Genomic DNA, 14,710 nt, shown 5'->3' with positions numbered 1-14,710 from the left:
TTTCTTTCTTTCTTTCTTTCTTTCTTTCTTTCTTTCTTTCTTTCTTTCTTTCTTTCTTTCTTTCTTTCTTTCCTTCTTTCTTTCTTTCTCTTTCTTCCTTCTTTTCTTCCTTTCTTCTTTCTTTATTTCCTTTGTTAAAAGAAATGAATTGAAATTCTCATCCCTTCTCTTCTCACCTCGAGGACTTTCCCAAGAGACTCACTTCTGTAAGTCTCTCCTCCAGTTACCTATTTTTGCTGATAGTAAGGTTTTTTTCAATAAAAATTCAAATTCAACACCTTTTGGGGGGGGGGGGTTGTTTCATTGCTTTGAAATTCTTCCCAGGAGTTTTTTCATAAAATTCCATCAGAAGTGGACATTCTTTTCTAAACTCCTTGCTCTGATTCTCTTCAGGGTCCACATGATTCATTCAGGCTAAGATCATGAAATCCCTATGGCCCAGCCACTCACTCATCCTTCCCTCTTAGCACTGAACTCTCAACTTTTCCAAGTTCCCCATCCTCCAACCAAGACTCTTTGAAGGAGAAGTGGAATACTTGAAAACAAAATGAAGATGTGCTCAATGTTTTCCAGGATCTGAGTACTTAGATTTTGGAGATTATTTATCATGAAATTGACTCTCCTGTGCAGAAGACTTGAGAGTTTGTTAAAAACCTTCATGCCTTAATTACACATTCCTTCCCTTCACACAATCTTCCATCTTGCCTGACCTTCTTGCTGTTTTTCACAAACAACATGCTATCTCTCATTTCTGTGACTTTGCACAGGTTTCATGGTGGGCAAGTGCTTGGTCATCAAGAGGTGAGATGACTGGACCTTCTGAATTTTTGAGAGTAGTCAAGAGCAAAAGCCCATAGAAGAATAGTTTCTTCCTCCTTCATCTCCTACCACTCCCTTCCTTGCATTCCCCTCCAATGCTTTACTTACTAGTCATTTATTCCTCTAGTATTACTGGACTTGTTCTTTAAAAGGGTGGGGAGGTTGTTTGGCTCTTAACAGATTAAATTATAGAGGCTTAGCCTAGAGTGCAATGGCATCCAAGGTTATTCCAGACCTCCAACTGTCTGCAGTTGAGTTTCTGAGTTTCTGATTTGGTTTTAATTGTATTTTATGAGTCAGAGTGCTTTATTATCTTTTAAATCTCAAACCCGGATTGCTAGATTTATCTAACTTAAGCCTGGTCCGCAATACTGTACATTTCCTCCTCACCTTTGCCCCTTAGAATCCTTAGTTTCCTTCAAAGTTCAAGTCATATTCCATATCCTATATAATGCCTTTCCTGATTCCCCCAGCTCCTTTTATTTCACTTCCCTCAAACTGCCTTGAATTTATTACACACACACACACACACACACACATTTATTTATTTTGCATATGCCTATATGTGCACCTGTTGTCTTTTCCACTTTGAGTACAGAAATTACTTCATTTTAATCTTTATATTCCCAGTAAACAACATAGTGCCTGATGTGTAGTAGGAGTTTAATTTATGCTGATTACTTGATTATAAGCTCAGCCTGTGACCTGTTATCATAGCTAGTTAAAGCCTAATACTAATGAAACTAAAATTAGAGGTTCAATTATCTTATGGACTTTTTTGTTTCCTCCTTTTTCTTTTTTCAGGATTAAAAATCTACTGCCATGGCAGGTAGGTGGGACAGTGGATAGAGCCCTAGACTTAGAGTCAGGAAGACCTGAGTTCAAACTCTACCTTAGCCACTTACTAGCTGTGTGACCCTGGACATAGAGTCTATCTGTAGACCCTATGTGTGACCCTAGACATAGACCCTATCTATAAAATGGGAATGACTATAGGTCTACCTTTCAGGATTCTCATGAAGATAAAATGAAATAATTATTTGAAAAGAGATAGATAAATCATGGTTATTGTCATTATACCGCTAATTCCAATTCTCAGTCCTTCATGGGGCACATGCATGATTCTGGTCAAACATAGGGGAGAGAAAGCTCACCATAAAACCATCCTTACTGCTGGGTCTGAATCATAGATTTAGAACTGAAAGGACTGAAAAATATGTTGGTTGCTGTAGGGGGAGAGGAAGGGAATAAGCGTTTATTAAGTGCCTACTGTGTGTTAGTCACTATGCTAGATATTTTTTACAAATATATTCTCATTTGATCCTTACAAGAATCTTGTGAGATAGGTGTTATTATTATCCCCATTTTACAGTTGAAGAAACTGAGGCAGAGAGCAGTTAAGTGACTTAGCCCAATTATTAAATACTTGAAGTTAGATTTGAATTCAGGTTTTCTTTTCTCCAGGCCTATCTCTCTATTCTATGAGCCACCTAAGCTGGTTCCTATGCCATCTTTGTACAGGACAGAAGACCAACAATGCAATGAATCCTTTCACATGGGTTAGGGTTTCTGGTAGGGAGTGCAGCTTTGTGAACTTCTAGTGAATAGGAGTTGGCAGATTCCCTGTTATTTTAGACTTTTATGTAGTGGCTAGATGACAACCTTTCTGGTATGTTCTAGTGGGTATTCAAGTCTGTTACAGGCTGGACTAGCTAGCCATGAAAGTCTCTTCTAACCCTAAAAATCCTGGGACTTTGTGATGCACAGGGACCAAAGCAGGCTGTGGGTCATGGAGAGAGCCCTGGATTTCTACTGAGATAGCTGGTCCTACTACACCTTACCTATGTGACCTTGGGCAAGTCGTTTAACTCTGTTTCCTCATCGAGGAGGGAATTGGATCTCTTATCACCCTTTATACAGATTTTAACAAGAAATTTCAAATAGAACACTTCCCTTCCAGCTCTGAAATTGTGCTTTTTCAGGTTCCCATATATTACCATTTAAGGGATCATTGCAAAATCACAAAATGGATTTGGATTCAGATAACCTACATTTGGATCCCACCTCTTTTAGAGGCAGTTAGATGGCCCAGTGAATAGAGAGCTGCACCAGCAGCCTCAAGAAGATTTGTATTCAAATCTAGCCTCAGTTACTCACTAGCTGTAGGATTCTGAAAAAGTCCTTCAATCTCTCTCAGCCTCAGTTTCTCTACATCCAATATTTGTTGAAGCAGGTGGTACAGAGGACAGGGTGCTGGGCCTAAAGTCAGTAAGACTCATCTTCCTGAGTTCAAATCTGGCCTCAGATACTAGCTGTGTGGCCCTAAATAAGTCACTCAACCCTGTTTGCCTCACTTTCCTCATCTGGAAAAGGAAATGACAAATCACTCCAGTATCTTTGCCAAGAAAACCCCAAATGGAGTCACAAAGAGTCAGACGTGACTGAAACGACTGAACAACAAACTCATGGTTGTTATAAGAATAAAATAAGTTCATATTTGTAAAGTGCTTGGCAAATTTAAAATATTATATAAATGCTTGTTGTTATTGTTACTACTTATGTGATCTTGAATAAGTCACTTCATTATTAATAATGATAGCTATATGCTTCTTGAAGATTTTCAAAGTATTTTATGTACACTATCTCAGGGGTCCTCTGTTCCTTCATCTGCAGAATTAAGAGGTTGAATACAATGGCCTCTTAAGTCCCTTTCAGTCCTACATCTTATGATTCCATAAGCATTTGTCATTAAAACCTCTCCTATAGGAAACTAGTCTGGGACTTCTTCATCTGCCTATGGGAGGAAAAAAAGACATTGATGAACACAACAAAGTGACTTGTTTTTACCACTATTTTTTTTAGAAGTCATTCACCTCAGAATTGTGTACTGGGAGCCTATTAGGCCAAGTGAATTGCACTGGCCAGACAATGGGTTAGTATTCTTTAGAAATTGAGAAAATAAATCAATTTAGATTTGTTTCCTGCTCCTTCTGGAAGAGAGAAAGAAAAAGGTTATCCAGATGCATTCTCTGTTCACTTAAATCATCCAACTATTGCTTAAGAGAGTCGGTATTTGTAATGATACATCCGGGGGAAAGGACATTAACAGGCTAGGATGGAAGTTATACAAGTCTATTGGGAAAATCCAGAGGCATCCTGGGATACCTAGGGGATATGTAGAGATGTTATGCTAGTATAAATCACACACAAGTATGTGTACTTACATATACAGAAACACAACATGTGTATTAAACACACGAATATATAAACTCATGTAGATGCACAAAACCACATATAATACACAAACACAAATACACAAAACAACCTGCATATAAACAAATATGTATATACATTAAACTGACTGGTGAATCTTACTAATGTAAATGGTGATTAAAATATTTGACATTTCCATAGTACTTTTGGTTATACAAAACAACTTTATCACAGTTATAGCCTTGTGAGGTAGGTAGCACAAATATTATTACCTTCATTTTATAGGAAATGAGGCTCAGAAGACAGTCCCTTATATGAGTATACATGCTTTGTATACACTTTACACTTTTCAAAATGCTTTCACATATCTAATTCAGTTGATCCTTACAACACTTTTCAGATGTATATGGCAGGTAGAACCTCCATTTTACTTCTTCTATATTTCAATAAATGTATGATTTCACTGGTGTGGGTACTCCCTCCAATGGCGAAGGTCACAACTCATCTATGCCTTCTTGTCCCTATCTCCACAGAAATCCTCTGAGGGGGATGACCTTTACCCTAGAGCTGGGAGACCTTCCACTTACATTATGTGAAGATCAGTGTATTACTCATGGGCTCCAGGGGAGGGGAAGCTACGGCTTTGAGGCCACATCTAGGTGAGCCCTTTGAGTGAATCCAAAGGACCACACTTGAGGACTTAGAGGATCACATGTGGCCTCAAGGTCATAGCTTCCCCACCCCTGATTACCACTTCTCTGGCAATGTGATTGTCCTGCTTGTTTTTTCATTGTTCTGGTCCAAGCCAGATTCAATCTGTTTTGGTGGTTTGAGCTTGAGATTAGAATGAAATGAGACACATAACATTTAATGAAAAAAAAAGTTTACTTAATTGTTGTTGTTCAGTCATTTCAATCATGTCTGACTCTTCGTGACCCCATTTGGGGCTTTCTGGGCAAAGATAGTGGAGTGATTTGCCATCTCCTTCTCTAGCTCATTTGCCAGATGAGGAAACTGAGGCAAACAGGATTAAATGACTTGCCTAGGGTCACACAGCTAGTAAATGTCTGAGGCCAGATTTGAACTCAGAAAGATAAGTCTTACTGACTCCAGGCCCAGCACTCTATACACTGTGCCACCTAGAAGCATAGAAACAATATTTAGCAAGGACATAGCATTGGTTCACATGAATGCAGCTTGGTAAGGAGATATCATGGGGAAGATGTATTAACTTACAGGGCAGAAAGAATCTTACAAGCCTAAAGAGTCCAATTCTTTGTGCCTTGGGCTGGCCAATCAGAAATCTCCATCAGGAAGCTAATCTTACTCTCCTGCACTATTAATCTTGAAGACGGTTCATTGCTTTTTTTTTTTTAAAGGGAAAACTAACCTATGTGTTAGAGATTTTGCAGTCTTAGTAAGTGTTGTAAAATAAAATTAGTCTAGTTTACATGGCAAAATCTCAGTAAATGTTGCTATTCCCACATAGGTCATAATGATACATTTTATGTGACTTTTTACACGCAGTTTGTCATTGGTGACATGCTGTGGCATGTCTACACCTACCATGGCATGTTCATACCTGCCCTATGTCTCTCCATTGGCCTTTGTGTGACCTGCAATTTTGATTCCTCAAAGATTGAGATTTCACATGATTGGCAACCATATGGCATCGCTGAAAATACTATTAATATTATTTTAAAAATAAGCTTTTATTTCAGTAAGAAGCTAGGCATAATTGAAAGCATGACATAGTTTCCTATTCCCTTACTCCTGTTCAATTCCAGGTCCAGTTTACTCTTCATTTTTAGTGCTATTCCAGATGTTTCTGCTGTTGGATTAGCTCTATGAGTTTTTCAAGCAACTGCATTTCATGGTTTAGAACAATGGTCTCCAAACTTTTTTTTGATGAGGTATTCTTACCAGTAAAAATGTTTTTGAGCATCAATCCCTACATATATTTATCAATTAGATAGATATTCCAATAGATGATGGGCAGCTCTATGGCACAGTGGATAGAGCTCCAAACCTGGAGTCAGGAAGACTCATCTTCCTGAATTTAAATCCAGTTAATTTGGTAGCTAGTTGGAAGTTAATTGTAGCTAGCCAAGTAGGTGAATTTCCTTTTTTAGATTTTTTAAATTAAAAGATATACAATATAACAATTAAAAAATAGGTCATAACAATCAATGACTATAACAACTTCTTGCCATGAGTCATATTTCTCTTACTAGCTGTGTGACCCTGGGCAAGTCACTTCACTTTGTTTGCCCCAGTTCCTCATTTGTAAAATGAGCTGGAGAAGGAAATGGCAAAACATTCCAGTATCTCTGAAAAAAAAAACAACAACCCCAATGAGGTCATGAAGAGTCAGACACAACTGAAACAACTGAATAACAACAATAGATGATATAATTTATAAAAACACAACCCAAATAGACATTAAAAATGATGAGCTAAAGATAAAATTAATATTTTTAAATGTTTTCTTTATTAACAGCACAAAAACATCTTTATCTACTCTGACAGCAATGTGATTGAATATATTTCATCATTTTTGAAAATACCTGCATATGTCCCAGGGGATAGGGAGGACTTATAAATAATAATTGTTAGCAATTGATTGTCCAGTTAATTATCCAGTTAATAATACCTACAAGTGTAGGTAGACAAGTAGACAAATTTCCTTTTTTGGATTTTACTAAAATATATACAATATAATAAATAATAGATCATAACAATCAATGACTATAATAACTCCTTGCCAGGAGTCATATTTCTCTGTGTGTAGATATTCATTAAATACAATACAAAAACAACAAGTAAAAGTGAATTGTCTCTGACTTCAATGCAACAGGATATTTTCAAAATAAAGCTATTTTCTCTTGTTTTACATGGTTTTGCCTAATGGATAGTTTCATAGCTTAATTCCCTGTTTCTATTTAGATAATTTAGTTATATTTTTATATAATTGTGAGAAACAGCAACAAGGCCAGTTTGGCTAGATTGTAAAGTATTGAAATTGATTAATTGTACATAATAGATTTGCAGTTTTACGTGCAATCATCTTTTTTTAAATTATACTATGTTATGGAAATGCTTGTTTTATTGCATAAATTTAAAATTATATACAAAAAGAAATTGATCAATCTACACTTACTATTACATTTACTAATCTGCATATAATTAGTATACACCACACGGGACAGTAATGTGTAAGAAAGCTTGAAAGGCAAGTTGAAACCAAGTTGTGAAGGGCTTTAAATCACAGAGGAATTTATATTTGGTCCTAGAGTCAATAGGAAGTCACTCGAGTTTATTGAGCAGGATTGTGACGTGGTCAGATCTGTGCTTTAGGAAAATCACTTTGGCAGATAGGTGGCAGACAAATTGAAGAGGAGAAAGACTTGAAGCAAGAAGAACAAATAGGAGGCTATTGCAATGGTACAGATGAAAGCGTGAACTAGAGATGTGGCTGTGTAAGAAAAGAGAAGGGGACAGGTATGAGAAATGTTGTACAGATAGAAACAACAAGATTTAACATCTGCTAAAGCTGTGTGAAATGAATAAAAACAAAAAGTTGAGGATAACACTGAGGTCGCAAACCTGTTAGACTAGAAGGTTGGTGGCACCCTCCAAAGAAATAGAAAATTTGGGAAGAGGGGTAGATTTGGGAGGAAAGATAGTGTAATGAAATCTGAGATACAAACCACTACCCATCCATTCCTACTCATCCTGAGTGACTCATTCTGTCCCACCCAAAAGAAAAAGGTAGGAGAGTTGTCCTTTACTTATCAGTCACTGCTCTGAAACACAAAGCCTCCCCACTTCCTTTCAAGGGGCTCCTGATATACACATGAAGTGGACTAGGGGACAGGATGCTGGGGGATGGGAGGAGGGATTTTTTCCAATGGCCTTTGCACACCTATTATTGTGGCTGCCCAGGTGTGGTTAGGTTATAACTGCCTTGAGGGACCCACACCTGACATAGAAGGGGTGAAATTGAGAGCTTACACAGAAATAGGAGGGGATGAAGTGGACAGTCCTGGGGAATAATGGGAGGAGTTTTGGTCTTTGTATTGGACATCAGCTATCACAGAGAGTTTAGTGTTACCCTGAGGACCTTACTTTGGACACCCCCTATCTAGATAATAGGCATTCTTCATTAACTCAGTTTTTCCTATGGGATAGTGAGGCTGAACTTTTCTGAATGATGAGGGACCTCAATTAGGAGACTTGATTTGATTGGTAGAGTGACATCTGCAAATAGAAATATCTGGAGGGCTTCATCTTCTGTAAGGGAATCTCCTTTTTAGACCCTGAGCTAGTGGCTGCGCACAATCAGGGGCAAATATTTATGGTAGTCACACACTTTTATCACATCTGTTGAGGGATCTTTTATGATTTTAATATATTATTTGTTGCTGTATTGGCATATTTATGATACTAATACATTGTTTTATTGTTTTAATGTCAATATAGTGACTCAATTCATTAGCAAAATAAGGCAAAGATGGGAAGAGCAGATAGACCTGATCAAGTAAATTCAAGGGAGGTCTGCTATGGAAGCAACATCATTATGAAGGCACTGAAAGGTTGTATATTGAGATATCTGAAAGATATCAAATGATAAGAAAAAATAGTGGATTTGTATGATTATTCAAAGAATTGATCAAGCACATATCAATTACTACCAACAACTTTATAGTTTCTACAAAATCTTTATGAGTAATTCATATATAACATATACATCTATATATTTATACATAATTACATAATTTAATTATATATAATGCATGTATAATATTTGCATATGACATCCTCAAAGAAAATATGGTAACGATGCCTAATGATCAGAGGACTCTAAAATAAATTATGCTTTATAATTACTCTGCAATATTATTACACCACAAGAAAAGATGAATATGAAGAATACAAAGAAATATGGGAAGATTTATGAAGGAAAAGTGTTTCCTGGTAAGCAGCCTGTCCAGAAGCCCAGGTATTTTGAAATCCACCCAGTCTTTCCAATGCAAAAGTAAAGGCAACTGTCTTTCTCAACCCTGCAGTACACAAAGGCAGACATTTTTCTGAAAAGAACACTACCCCAATTTTTCACTTACCTGGTATGGATCTTACGGTATTCTATCACTATTGAATCAAATACTGGTCATCAAACAATAAGTACATTTTAGCTAACTATGTGACTAGAAAGATGAGATCTACTATTCAAAATTGCTTATAAACTTCTACAACTATATCCCAAAAAGATCATAAAAATGGGAAAAGGACACACATGTACAAAAATATTTATAGCAGCTCTTTTTGTAGTGGCAAAGGATTGGAAATTGAGGGGATGCCCATCAATTGCGGAATGACTGAACAAGTTGTGGTACATGAATGTAATTGAATACTATTGTGCTATGAGAAATGATGAGCAGGCAGACTTCAGAAAAACCTGGAAAGACTTATATGAACTGATGCTGAGTGAAGTGAGCAGAACTAGGAGAACATTGTACACAGTAACAGCCACACTGGGCAATGACTGACTCTGATAGACTTAGCCCTTCTCAGCAATTCAAGGATCTAAGACATCTCCAAAAGTCTCATGATGGAAAATGCTATCCACATCTAAAGAAAGAACTATGGAGTTTGAATGCAGATTGAAGGATACTTTTTGCTATTTCTTCTTCTGTTTTGTTTTGTTTCCTCTTTCTTGTGATTCCTCCTATTGGTTTTAATTCTTCCTTATAATATGACTAATGTGAAATTTTTTTTAAAAAATTGCTTATAAAAGCCAGCCTGATCCTGTCTCATATTTTTTTCTGATATCTTGCCCAAATCATAGAATAAGCAAACCAACAACAAAATGACTCTTGTAAGCAATTAGGCAAAACAAAATAAAGGCTGTGAATAGTTGTATGTGACAATGTACTTACCTTTCACAAAAGAAACAAAGACTACATGTATTTGGTGGATTAATTTTAATGAGGGAGCACCAATGATGGTTAGTGCATTTTCCATTAACTATTGCTGTCAGACGTTACCATTCTTTACTAAGTTGAAGTGATTGTGCATATCCTTTTGGTTCTACTCTTTTTATTCTGCATCACTTCATAAGTATTCCCATATTTCTTGGTGTTCTTCCTGTTTGTAATTCCTTATGGTCTAGTAACATTCTATTATATTAATAAAGAACAATTTATTTCATCATCCTCTAATCATTAGATACTTTTCTCATGTTTTCTGCAGGGATGCCTTATATGTATAGTCAGGAATCAGTCAAAAAGCATCTATTAATTGCTTACTGTGTGCCAGATAACTGTGCTAAGCCTGAAGATGTAAAGTAAAGCAAAAAGTCCCTGTTCTTAAGTCTCTTAGACTGTTCATACAGTTTAAGTATGTAAATAAGTTTAAGGGTTCAGTGGCTGAGGCGGCTCCTACACTTTTTTTGGTCCCACTGTATCAATTTCTTTACTTAATCTTCCATAGAAAATAGTGACAGTCTGTGTCAATATCTATTCCTTTATCTTTTCTTCTCTTATTTCCCTTGTTACACATCAATAGTTTGTTTAAATAGGACAAGTGAGGGTTCTTTTAACTACAGGCCATATCTCCTCATCTTTATTCTTTCTTATAACTCGACATTCATTGATTTTGCTCTTTGATTTAACAAATCTGGTCTTGTTCACTGCCAATTGATTTGGAACTATCTGATAACACTGATAACTAATTGTTTCCAATATAGTCAGCTTCATTTTTCAGATGTTATTTGGTTTTTTCCATGTTTAGTGTCTCCTCTTTTCTGAAAGCACTCATGATATATAGATGTGAGATTTCAATGTACAAACCCTGAAGGGGACAATTTTACAAGCCTTTAGTCTCTTTATTCTTAATCCTTATCCATATTTTACATCTTTGTCACTGAGTATCAACATAATGACTTAATTTGGAGGGTCTTAATGAGACAGCATAGCCTAGTGCAGGCCTGCATAATATACAGCCCACAGGCCACTTGTAGCCCACCAAAGGATTTCAGGCAGCCCATGAAAAATGTAACGGATGTAAAAGTAAAGATGTAATGAGGGCTTTGTACATGTCGTGCTTAACCTGCCTTCCATTAATCACTATTGTGCCTGTTGTATAACTTGGCAGGTGAGTTGCCGCTGAGCACTCTCTCCAGTTTGTCATGTGACCTGCGACAACCAACCATCATTATACCTTTACTTGGAAAGCGAGCTGCTAAACACCTATCTGCAGCCCAAAGAAGTTTAGCCAATTTTAAATGTGGCCCCTACCTACTGCCAAGTTGTGCAGGTCTGGTCTAGTGTAACAACCATTGGCTTTAGAATCAGTGGACTTTGGTCTGAATCAGGGCTCTGACAGTTACTACTTGTGTGATCCTGGCCAAGACCTCTCTGGGCCTCAGGATCCTATCTGTAAAATAAGGGACAGGACAAAGATGATCTCTAATGTTAACAGCTGACAGTATAGTACTTTATGTTTTGCAAAGTGCTTTACATATATTATCTCACTTGATTCTTGCAACAGTACTGTTCAGTAAGTAGTTTAGGTATCATCATCATTCCCTCTTTTAAAGATGAAGAAACTGATAACTCAGGAAGTTTAAGTGACTGGTCACATGGGTAATATGTGGCTGAGGCAGGATTCAAACCCAGATCTTCCCAACTCCAAGTCCAATCTTCCTTCTAACACGTGACACTGCTTGTCTAAGATAACTTCTAGCCCTATAACTACAATCCTTTGACCTATGATCCTATGAATCATTCAATCATTTTCCAGTCGTATCTAACTCTTCATGATCCCATTTGGCGTTTTCTTGGCAAATATACTGGAGAGATTTGCCATTTCCTTCTCCAGTTCATTTTACAGATGAGGGAACTGAAGCAAGTAGGGTTAAGTGACTTGCCCAGGGTCATACAGCTTGTAAGTGTCTGAGGCTGGATTTAAACTCATGAAGATGAGTCTTACTGACTCTGGGACCAGTGCTCTATCCACTGTGCCACCTAGCTGCTCAAATGAACAAAACAACATCTCTTCATTCTGAAACAGATCCTAGCACTTGAGCTATAAATGTCATCATAGAGTTCTTTTTATTTATGTTTGTCATAAGCATGTCAATGGAATATGACCAAGTATCCCATGATATAATGTGCCTTTGGAAGCCCCTGAAACCACCTCTGCTGACTACTTTACTTATTTGGCTCTCTAAAGAAATTGAGCCATTCTTGTATTTAGCTTTATGTCTTCTGATTTTGTTTGTAGTGAAAATGTTCATATTGAGCTGATCCAATTTCTCCAGTAGTATGTACAATGGATAGAGATATCACACTTAGAGTATCAGAAGTTAGATGAATGTTTAGAGATGGCCTAAAAGTTATGTGATTTTTAGGATCCTCTGCTTCTTTCTCTGCTCCTCTACAGATATGATTGCAGACAGTGAAGGGACTATATAGGAATGAGGACTTTGCATTTTTCTTTTTGCATAGATTACAGTGGCCAAAGAATTCATCTGCTAAAAGGAAGTCTTCCACAGATGAGCTTCTCTGTACTGAGCTAGACTGGCTTTTGGAAAGCAGTCAAGGTCTATGGCCAGGATGACACATGAAGTGTATCTGAGATAGGAGAACCTGTTAGAGGTTGCAAAAAAGACCCAGGATGACCTTCACACTACAACGAGGCAGCAGAATGGGATTTTGTGGAAGTTCCATTTAACAGTGGAATGAAATGAAGCACGGAGAGGTTTGTTAGCATGATGTACCGTAAAACACAATGATTTAGGAGTCAGAAGACCTGGATTTGAATCTTGGGTCTGCTACTTCCTGGCTGTGTGACCCTGGGCAAGTCACTTAACCTGTTTCTCTTAGTTTCCTCATCTGTAAAATGGGAATAATAACAGTACCTACCTCCTAGGGTTGTTGTAAGGAACAACCGAGATAATAACCATCAAGAGCTTAGCACAGTAAGTTCTATAAAAATAGAACTATAAAATGTTAGCTATCATCATCATCATCATTAATTCTTCATCTGTAAATCAAGTAATATTTTTCAGTAATACAGGGTTGTTGAAGCGATAAAGTTAAATAAAGTATATGCAAATATTTACTTTGCAAATAAATGTTATTTCTACTATTACGTGATACTATGTATTATTATGTGATATGTATTATTGTTGTTGTTATTAGGAAGAGTAGTGGCAGACCTGAGCCTAGAATCTTAGAGGCAGCATAGTATATGGGTAAAAGGAGTGACTGGAGTCAGAGGAACAGAAATCAAATCCTGCCTCTAATGCTTACTACTGTGTAACCTTCTTTGGACAAAATTTAATCTCCCTGACCCTCAGTTTCCTCATCTGTAAAATGAGGGGTCGCTAGGTGGCGTAGTGGATAGAGAGCCAGCTCAGGAGTCAGAAGGACCTGAGTTCAAATCTGGCCTCACACACTTACTCTGTGTGACTCTGCATAAGTCACTTAATCCTGTTTGCCTCAGTTTCCTCATTTGTAAAATGAGCCAGAGAAGGAAATGTCAAATTACTCTGGTATCTTTGCTAAGAAAACCCCAAAAGGGATCAGGAAGAGTCAATGACAGCTCAACAATAACTTCCTGACAGTTAAGGTGGTGCAGTGGATACTGGACCTGAAGTCAGGAAGACCTGAGTTCAAATTTGACTTCAGACACTTACTAGCTGTATGACCCTGGGCAATTTGCTTAACCCTGTTTACCTCAGGTCCTTATCAGGTCCTTATCTGGAGAAGGAAATGGCCAACCACTCTGGTTCTCTGCCAAGAAACCCCAAATGAGGTCATGAAGAATCGGACATAACTGAAACAATTGAACAGCAATAAAAAATGAGGAGGTTCAACTGCGTGGCCTCTGAAGTCTCTCAAGATCTATAATCCTGTCTTTGGTTCTTCATTCAGTTCTCTTTCATGGCAACAAGCAGTATATTGTCCAGAACTACCTCTCAGTCAGACACAAATGGAAGCATCCATTTCCACTTAGAGCCATTTACAAACAGGATTCATTGGTGTATTTTCCATTGCCTAGTTAGGCTTACTCCTATGAAAGAAGCTGATATCCCACTAAAGAGAAAGATTTTGGCTTGGTTTATGAAGTGAAAATAAGATAGAAGAGAGACATCTATAGTAGGACAAAATGAATGAAACAGAGACATCACTGGCGTGTAGAACTCTGAGGCTGCAGTAAGTATTTCTTGGATGGTAAAAATTGTCAGCATGCTATTGTATATTGCCATTTCAAAAGGGACTACTCAGCAGAAAAAAAGCGGTATGAGAGAGGCACAGCATCATCAAACTCAAGCGAGAGAAGCACCTTCCTCCAAAATGATTTCTTAGCTATAGAGTAATGTGCCTTCTGCCGGCTTCATCTTCATAGCTGTACAGGGAGCCTGGGGTTACAGATTCTCTGTGTGGGAGCTGGGATGGATAACGATGTTTACTGTATGCACAGGATTGCTCTGTGTCCAGACAGTAAAGTGGGAAGATCTCCTGTTGACAAAACATTGCATGTACTTCTGGGGAGGAGGTGGAAAGGAAAGCCAACAAATAACCAGAGGTGACCTTGCCAGCTCAGGCAGGAGCACAGATCAAATCTGATGCACAGTGATGTTGCAAGGGTACAGCACTATTTCTAGGAA

Source organism: Vombatus ursinus, unplaced genomic scaffold, assembly GCF_900497805.2.
Source record: "Vombatus ursinus unplaced genomic scaffold, bare-nosed wombat genome assembly UNPS02014807.1, whole genome shotgun sequence".
Taxonomy (NCBI): Eukaryota; Metazoa; Chordata; class Mammalia; order Diprotodontia; family Vombatidae; genus Vombatus; species Vombatus ursinus.
This window is presented reverse-complemented; position numbering follows the sequence as displayed.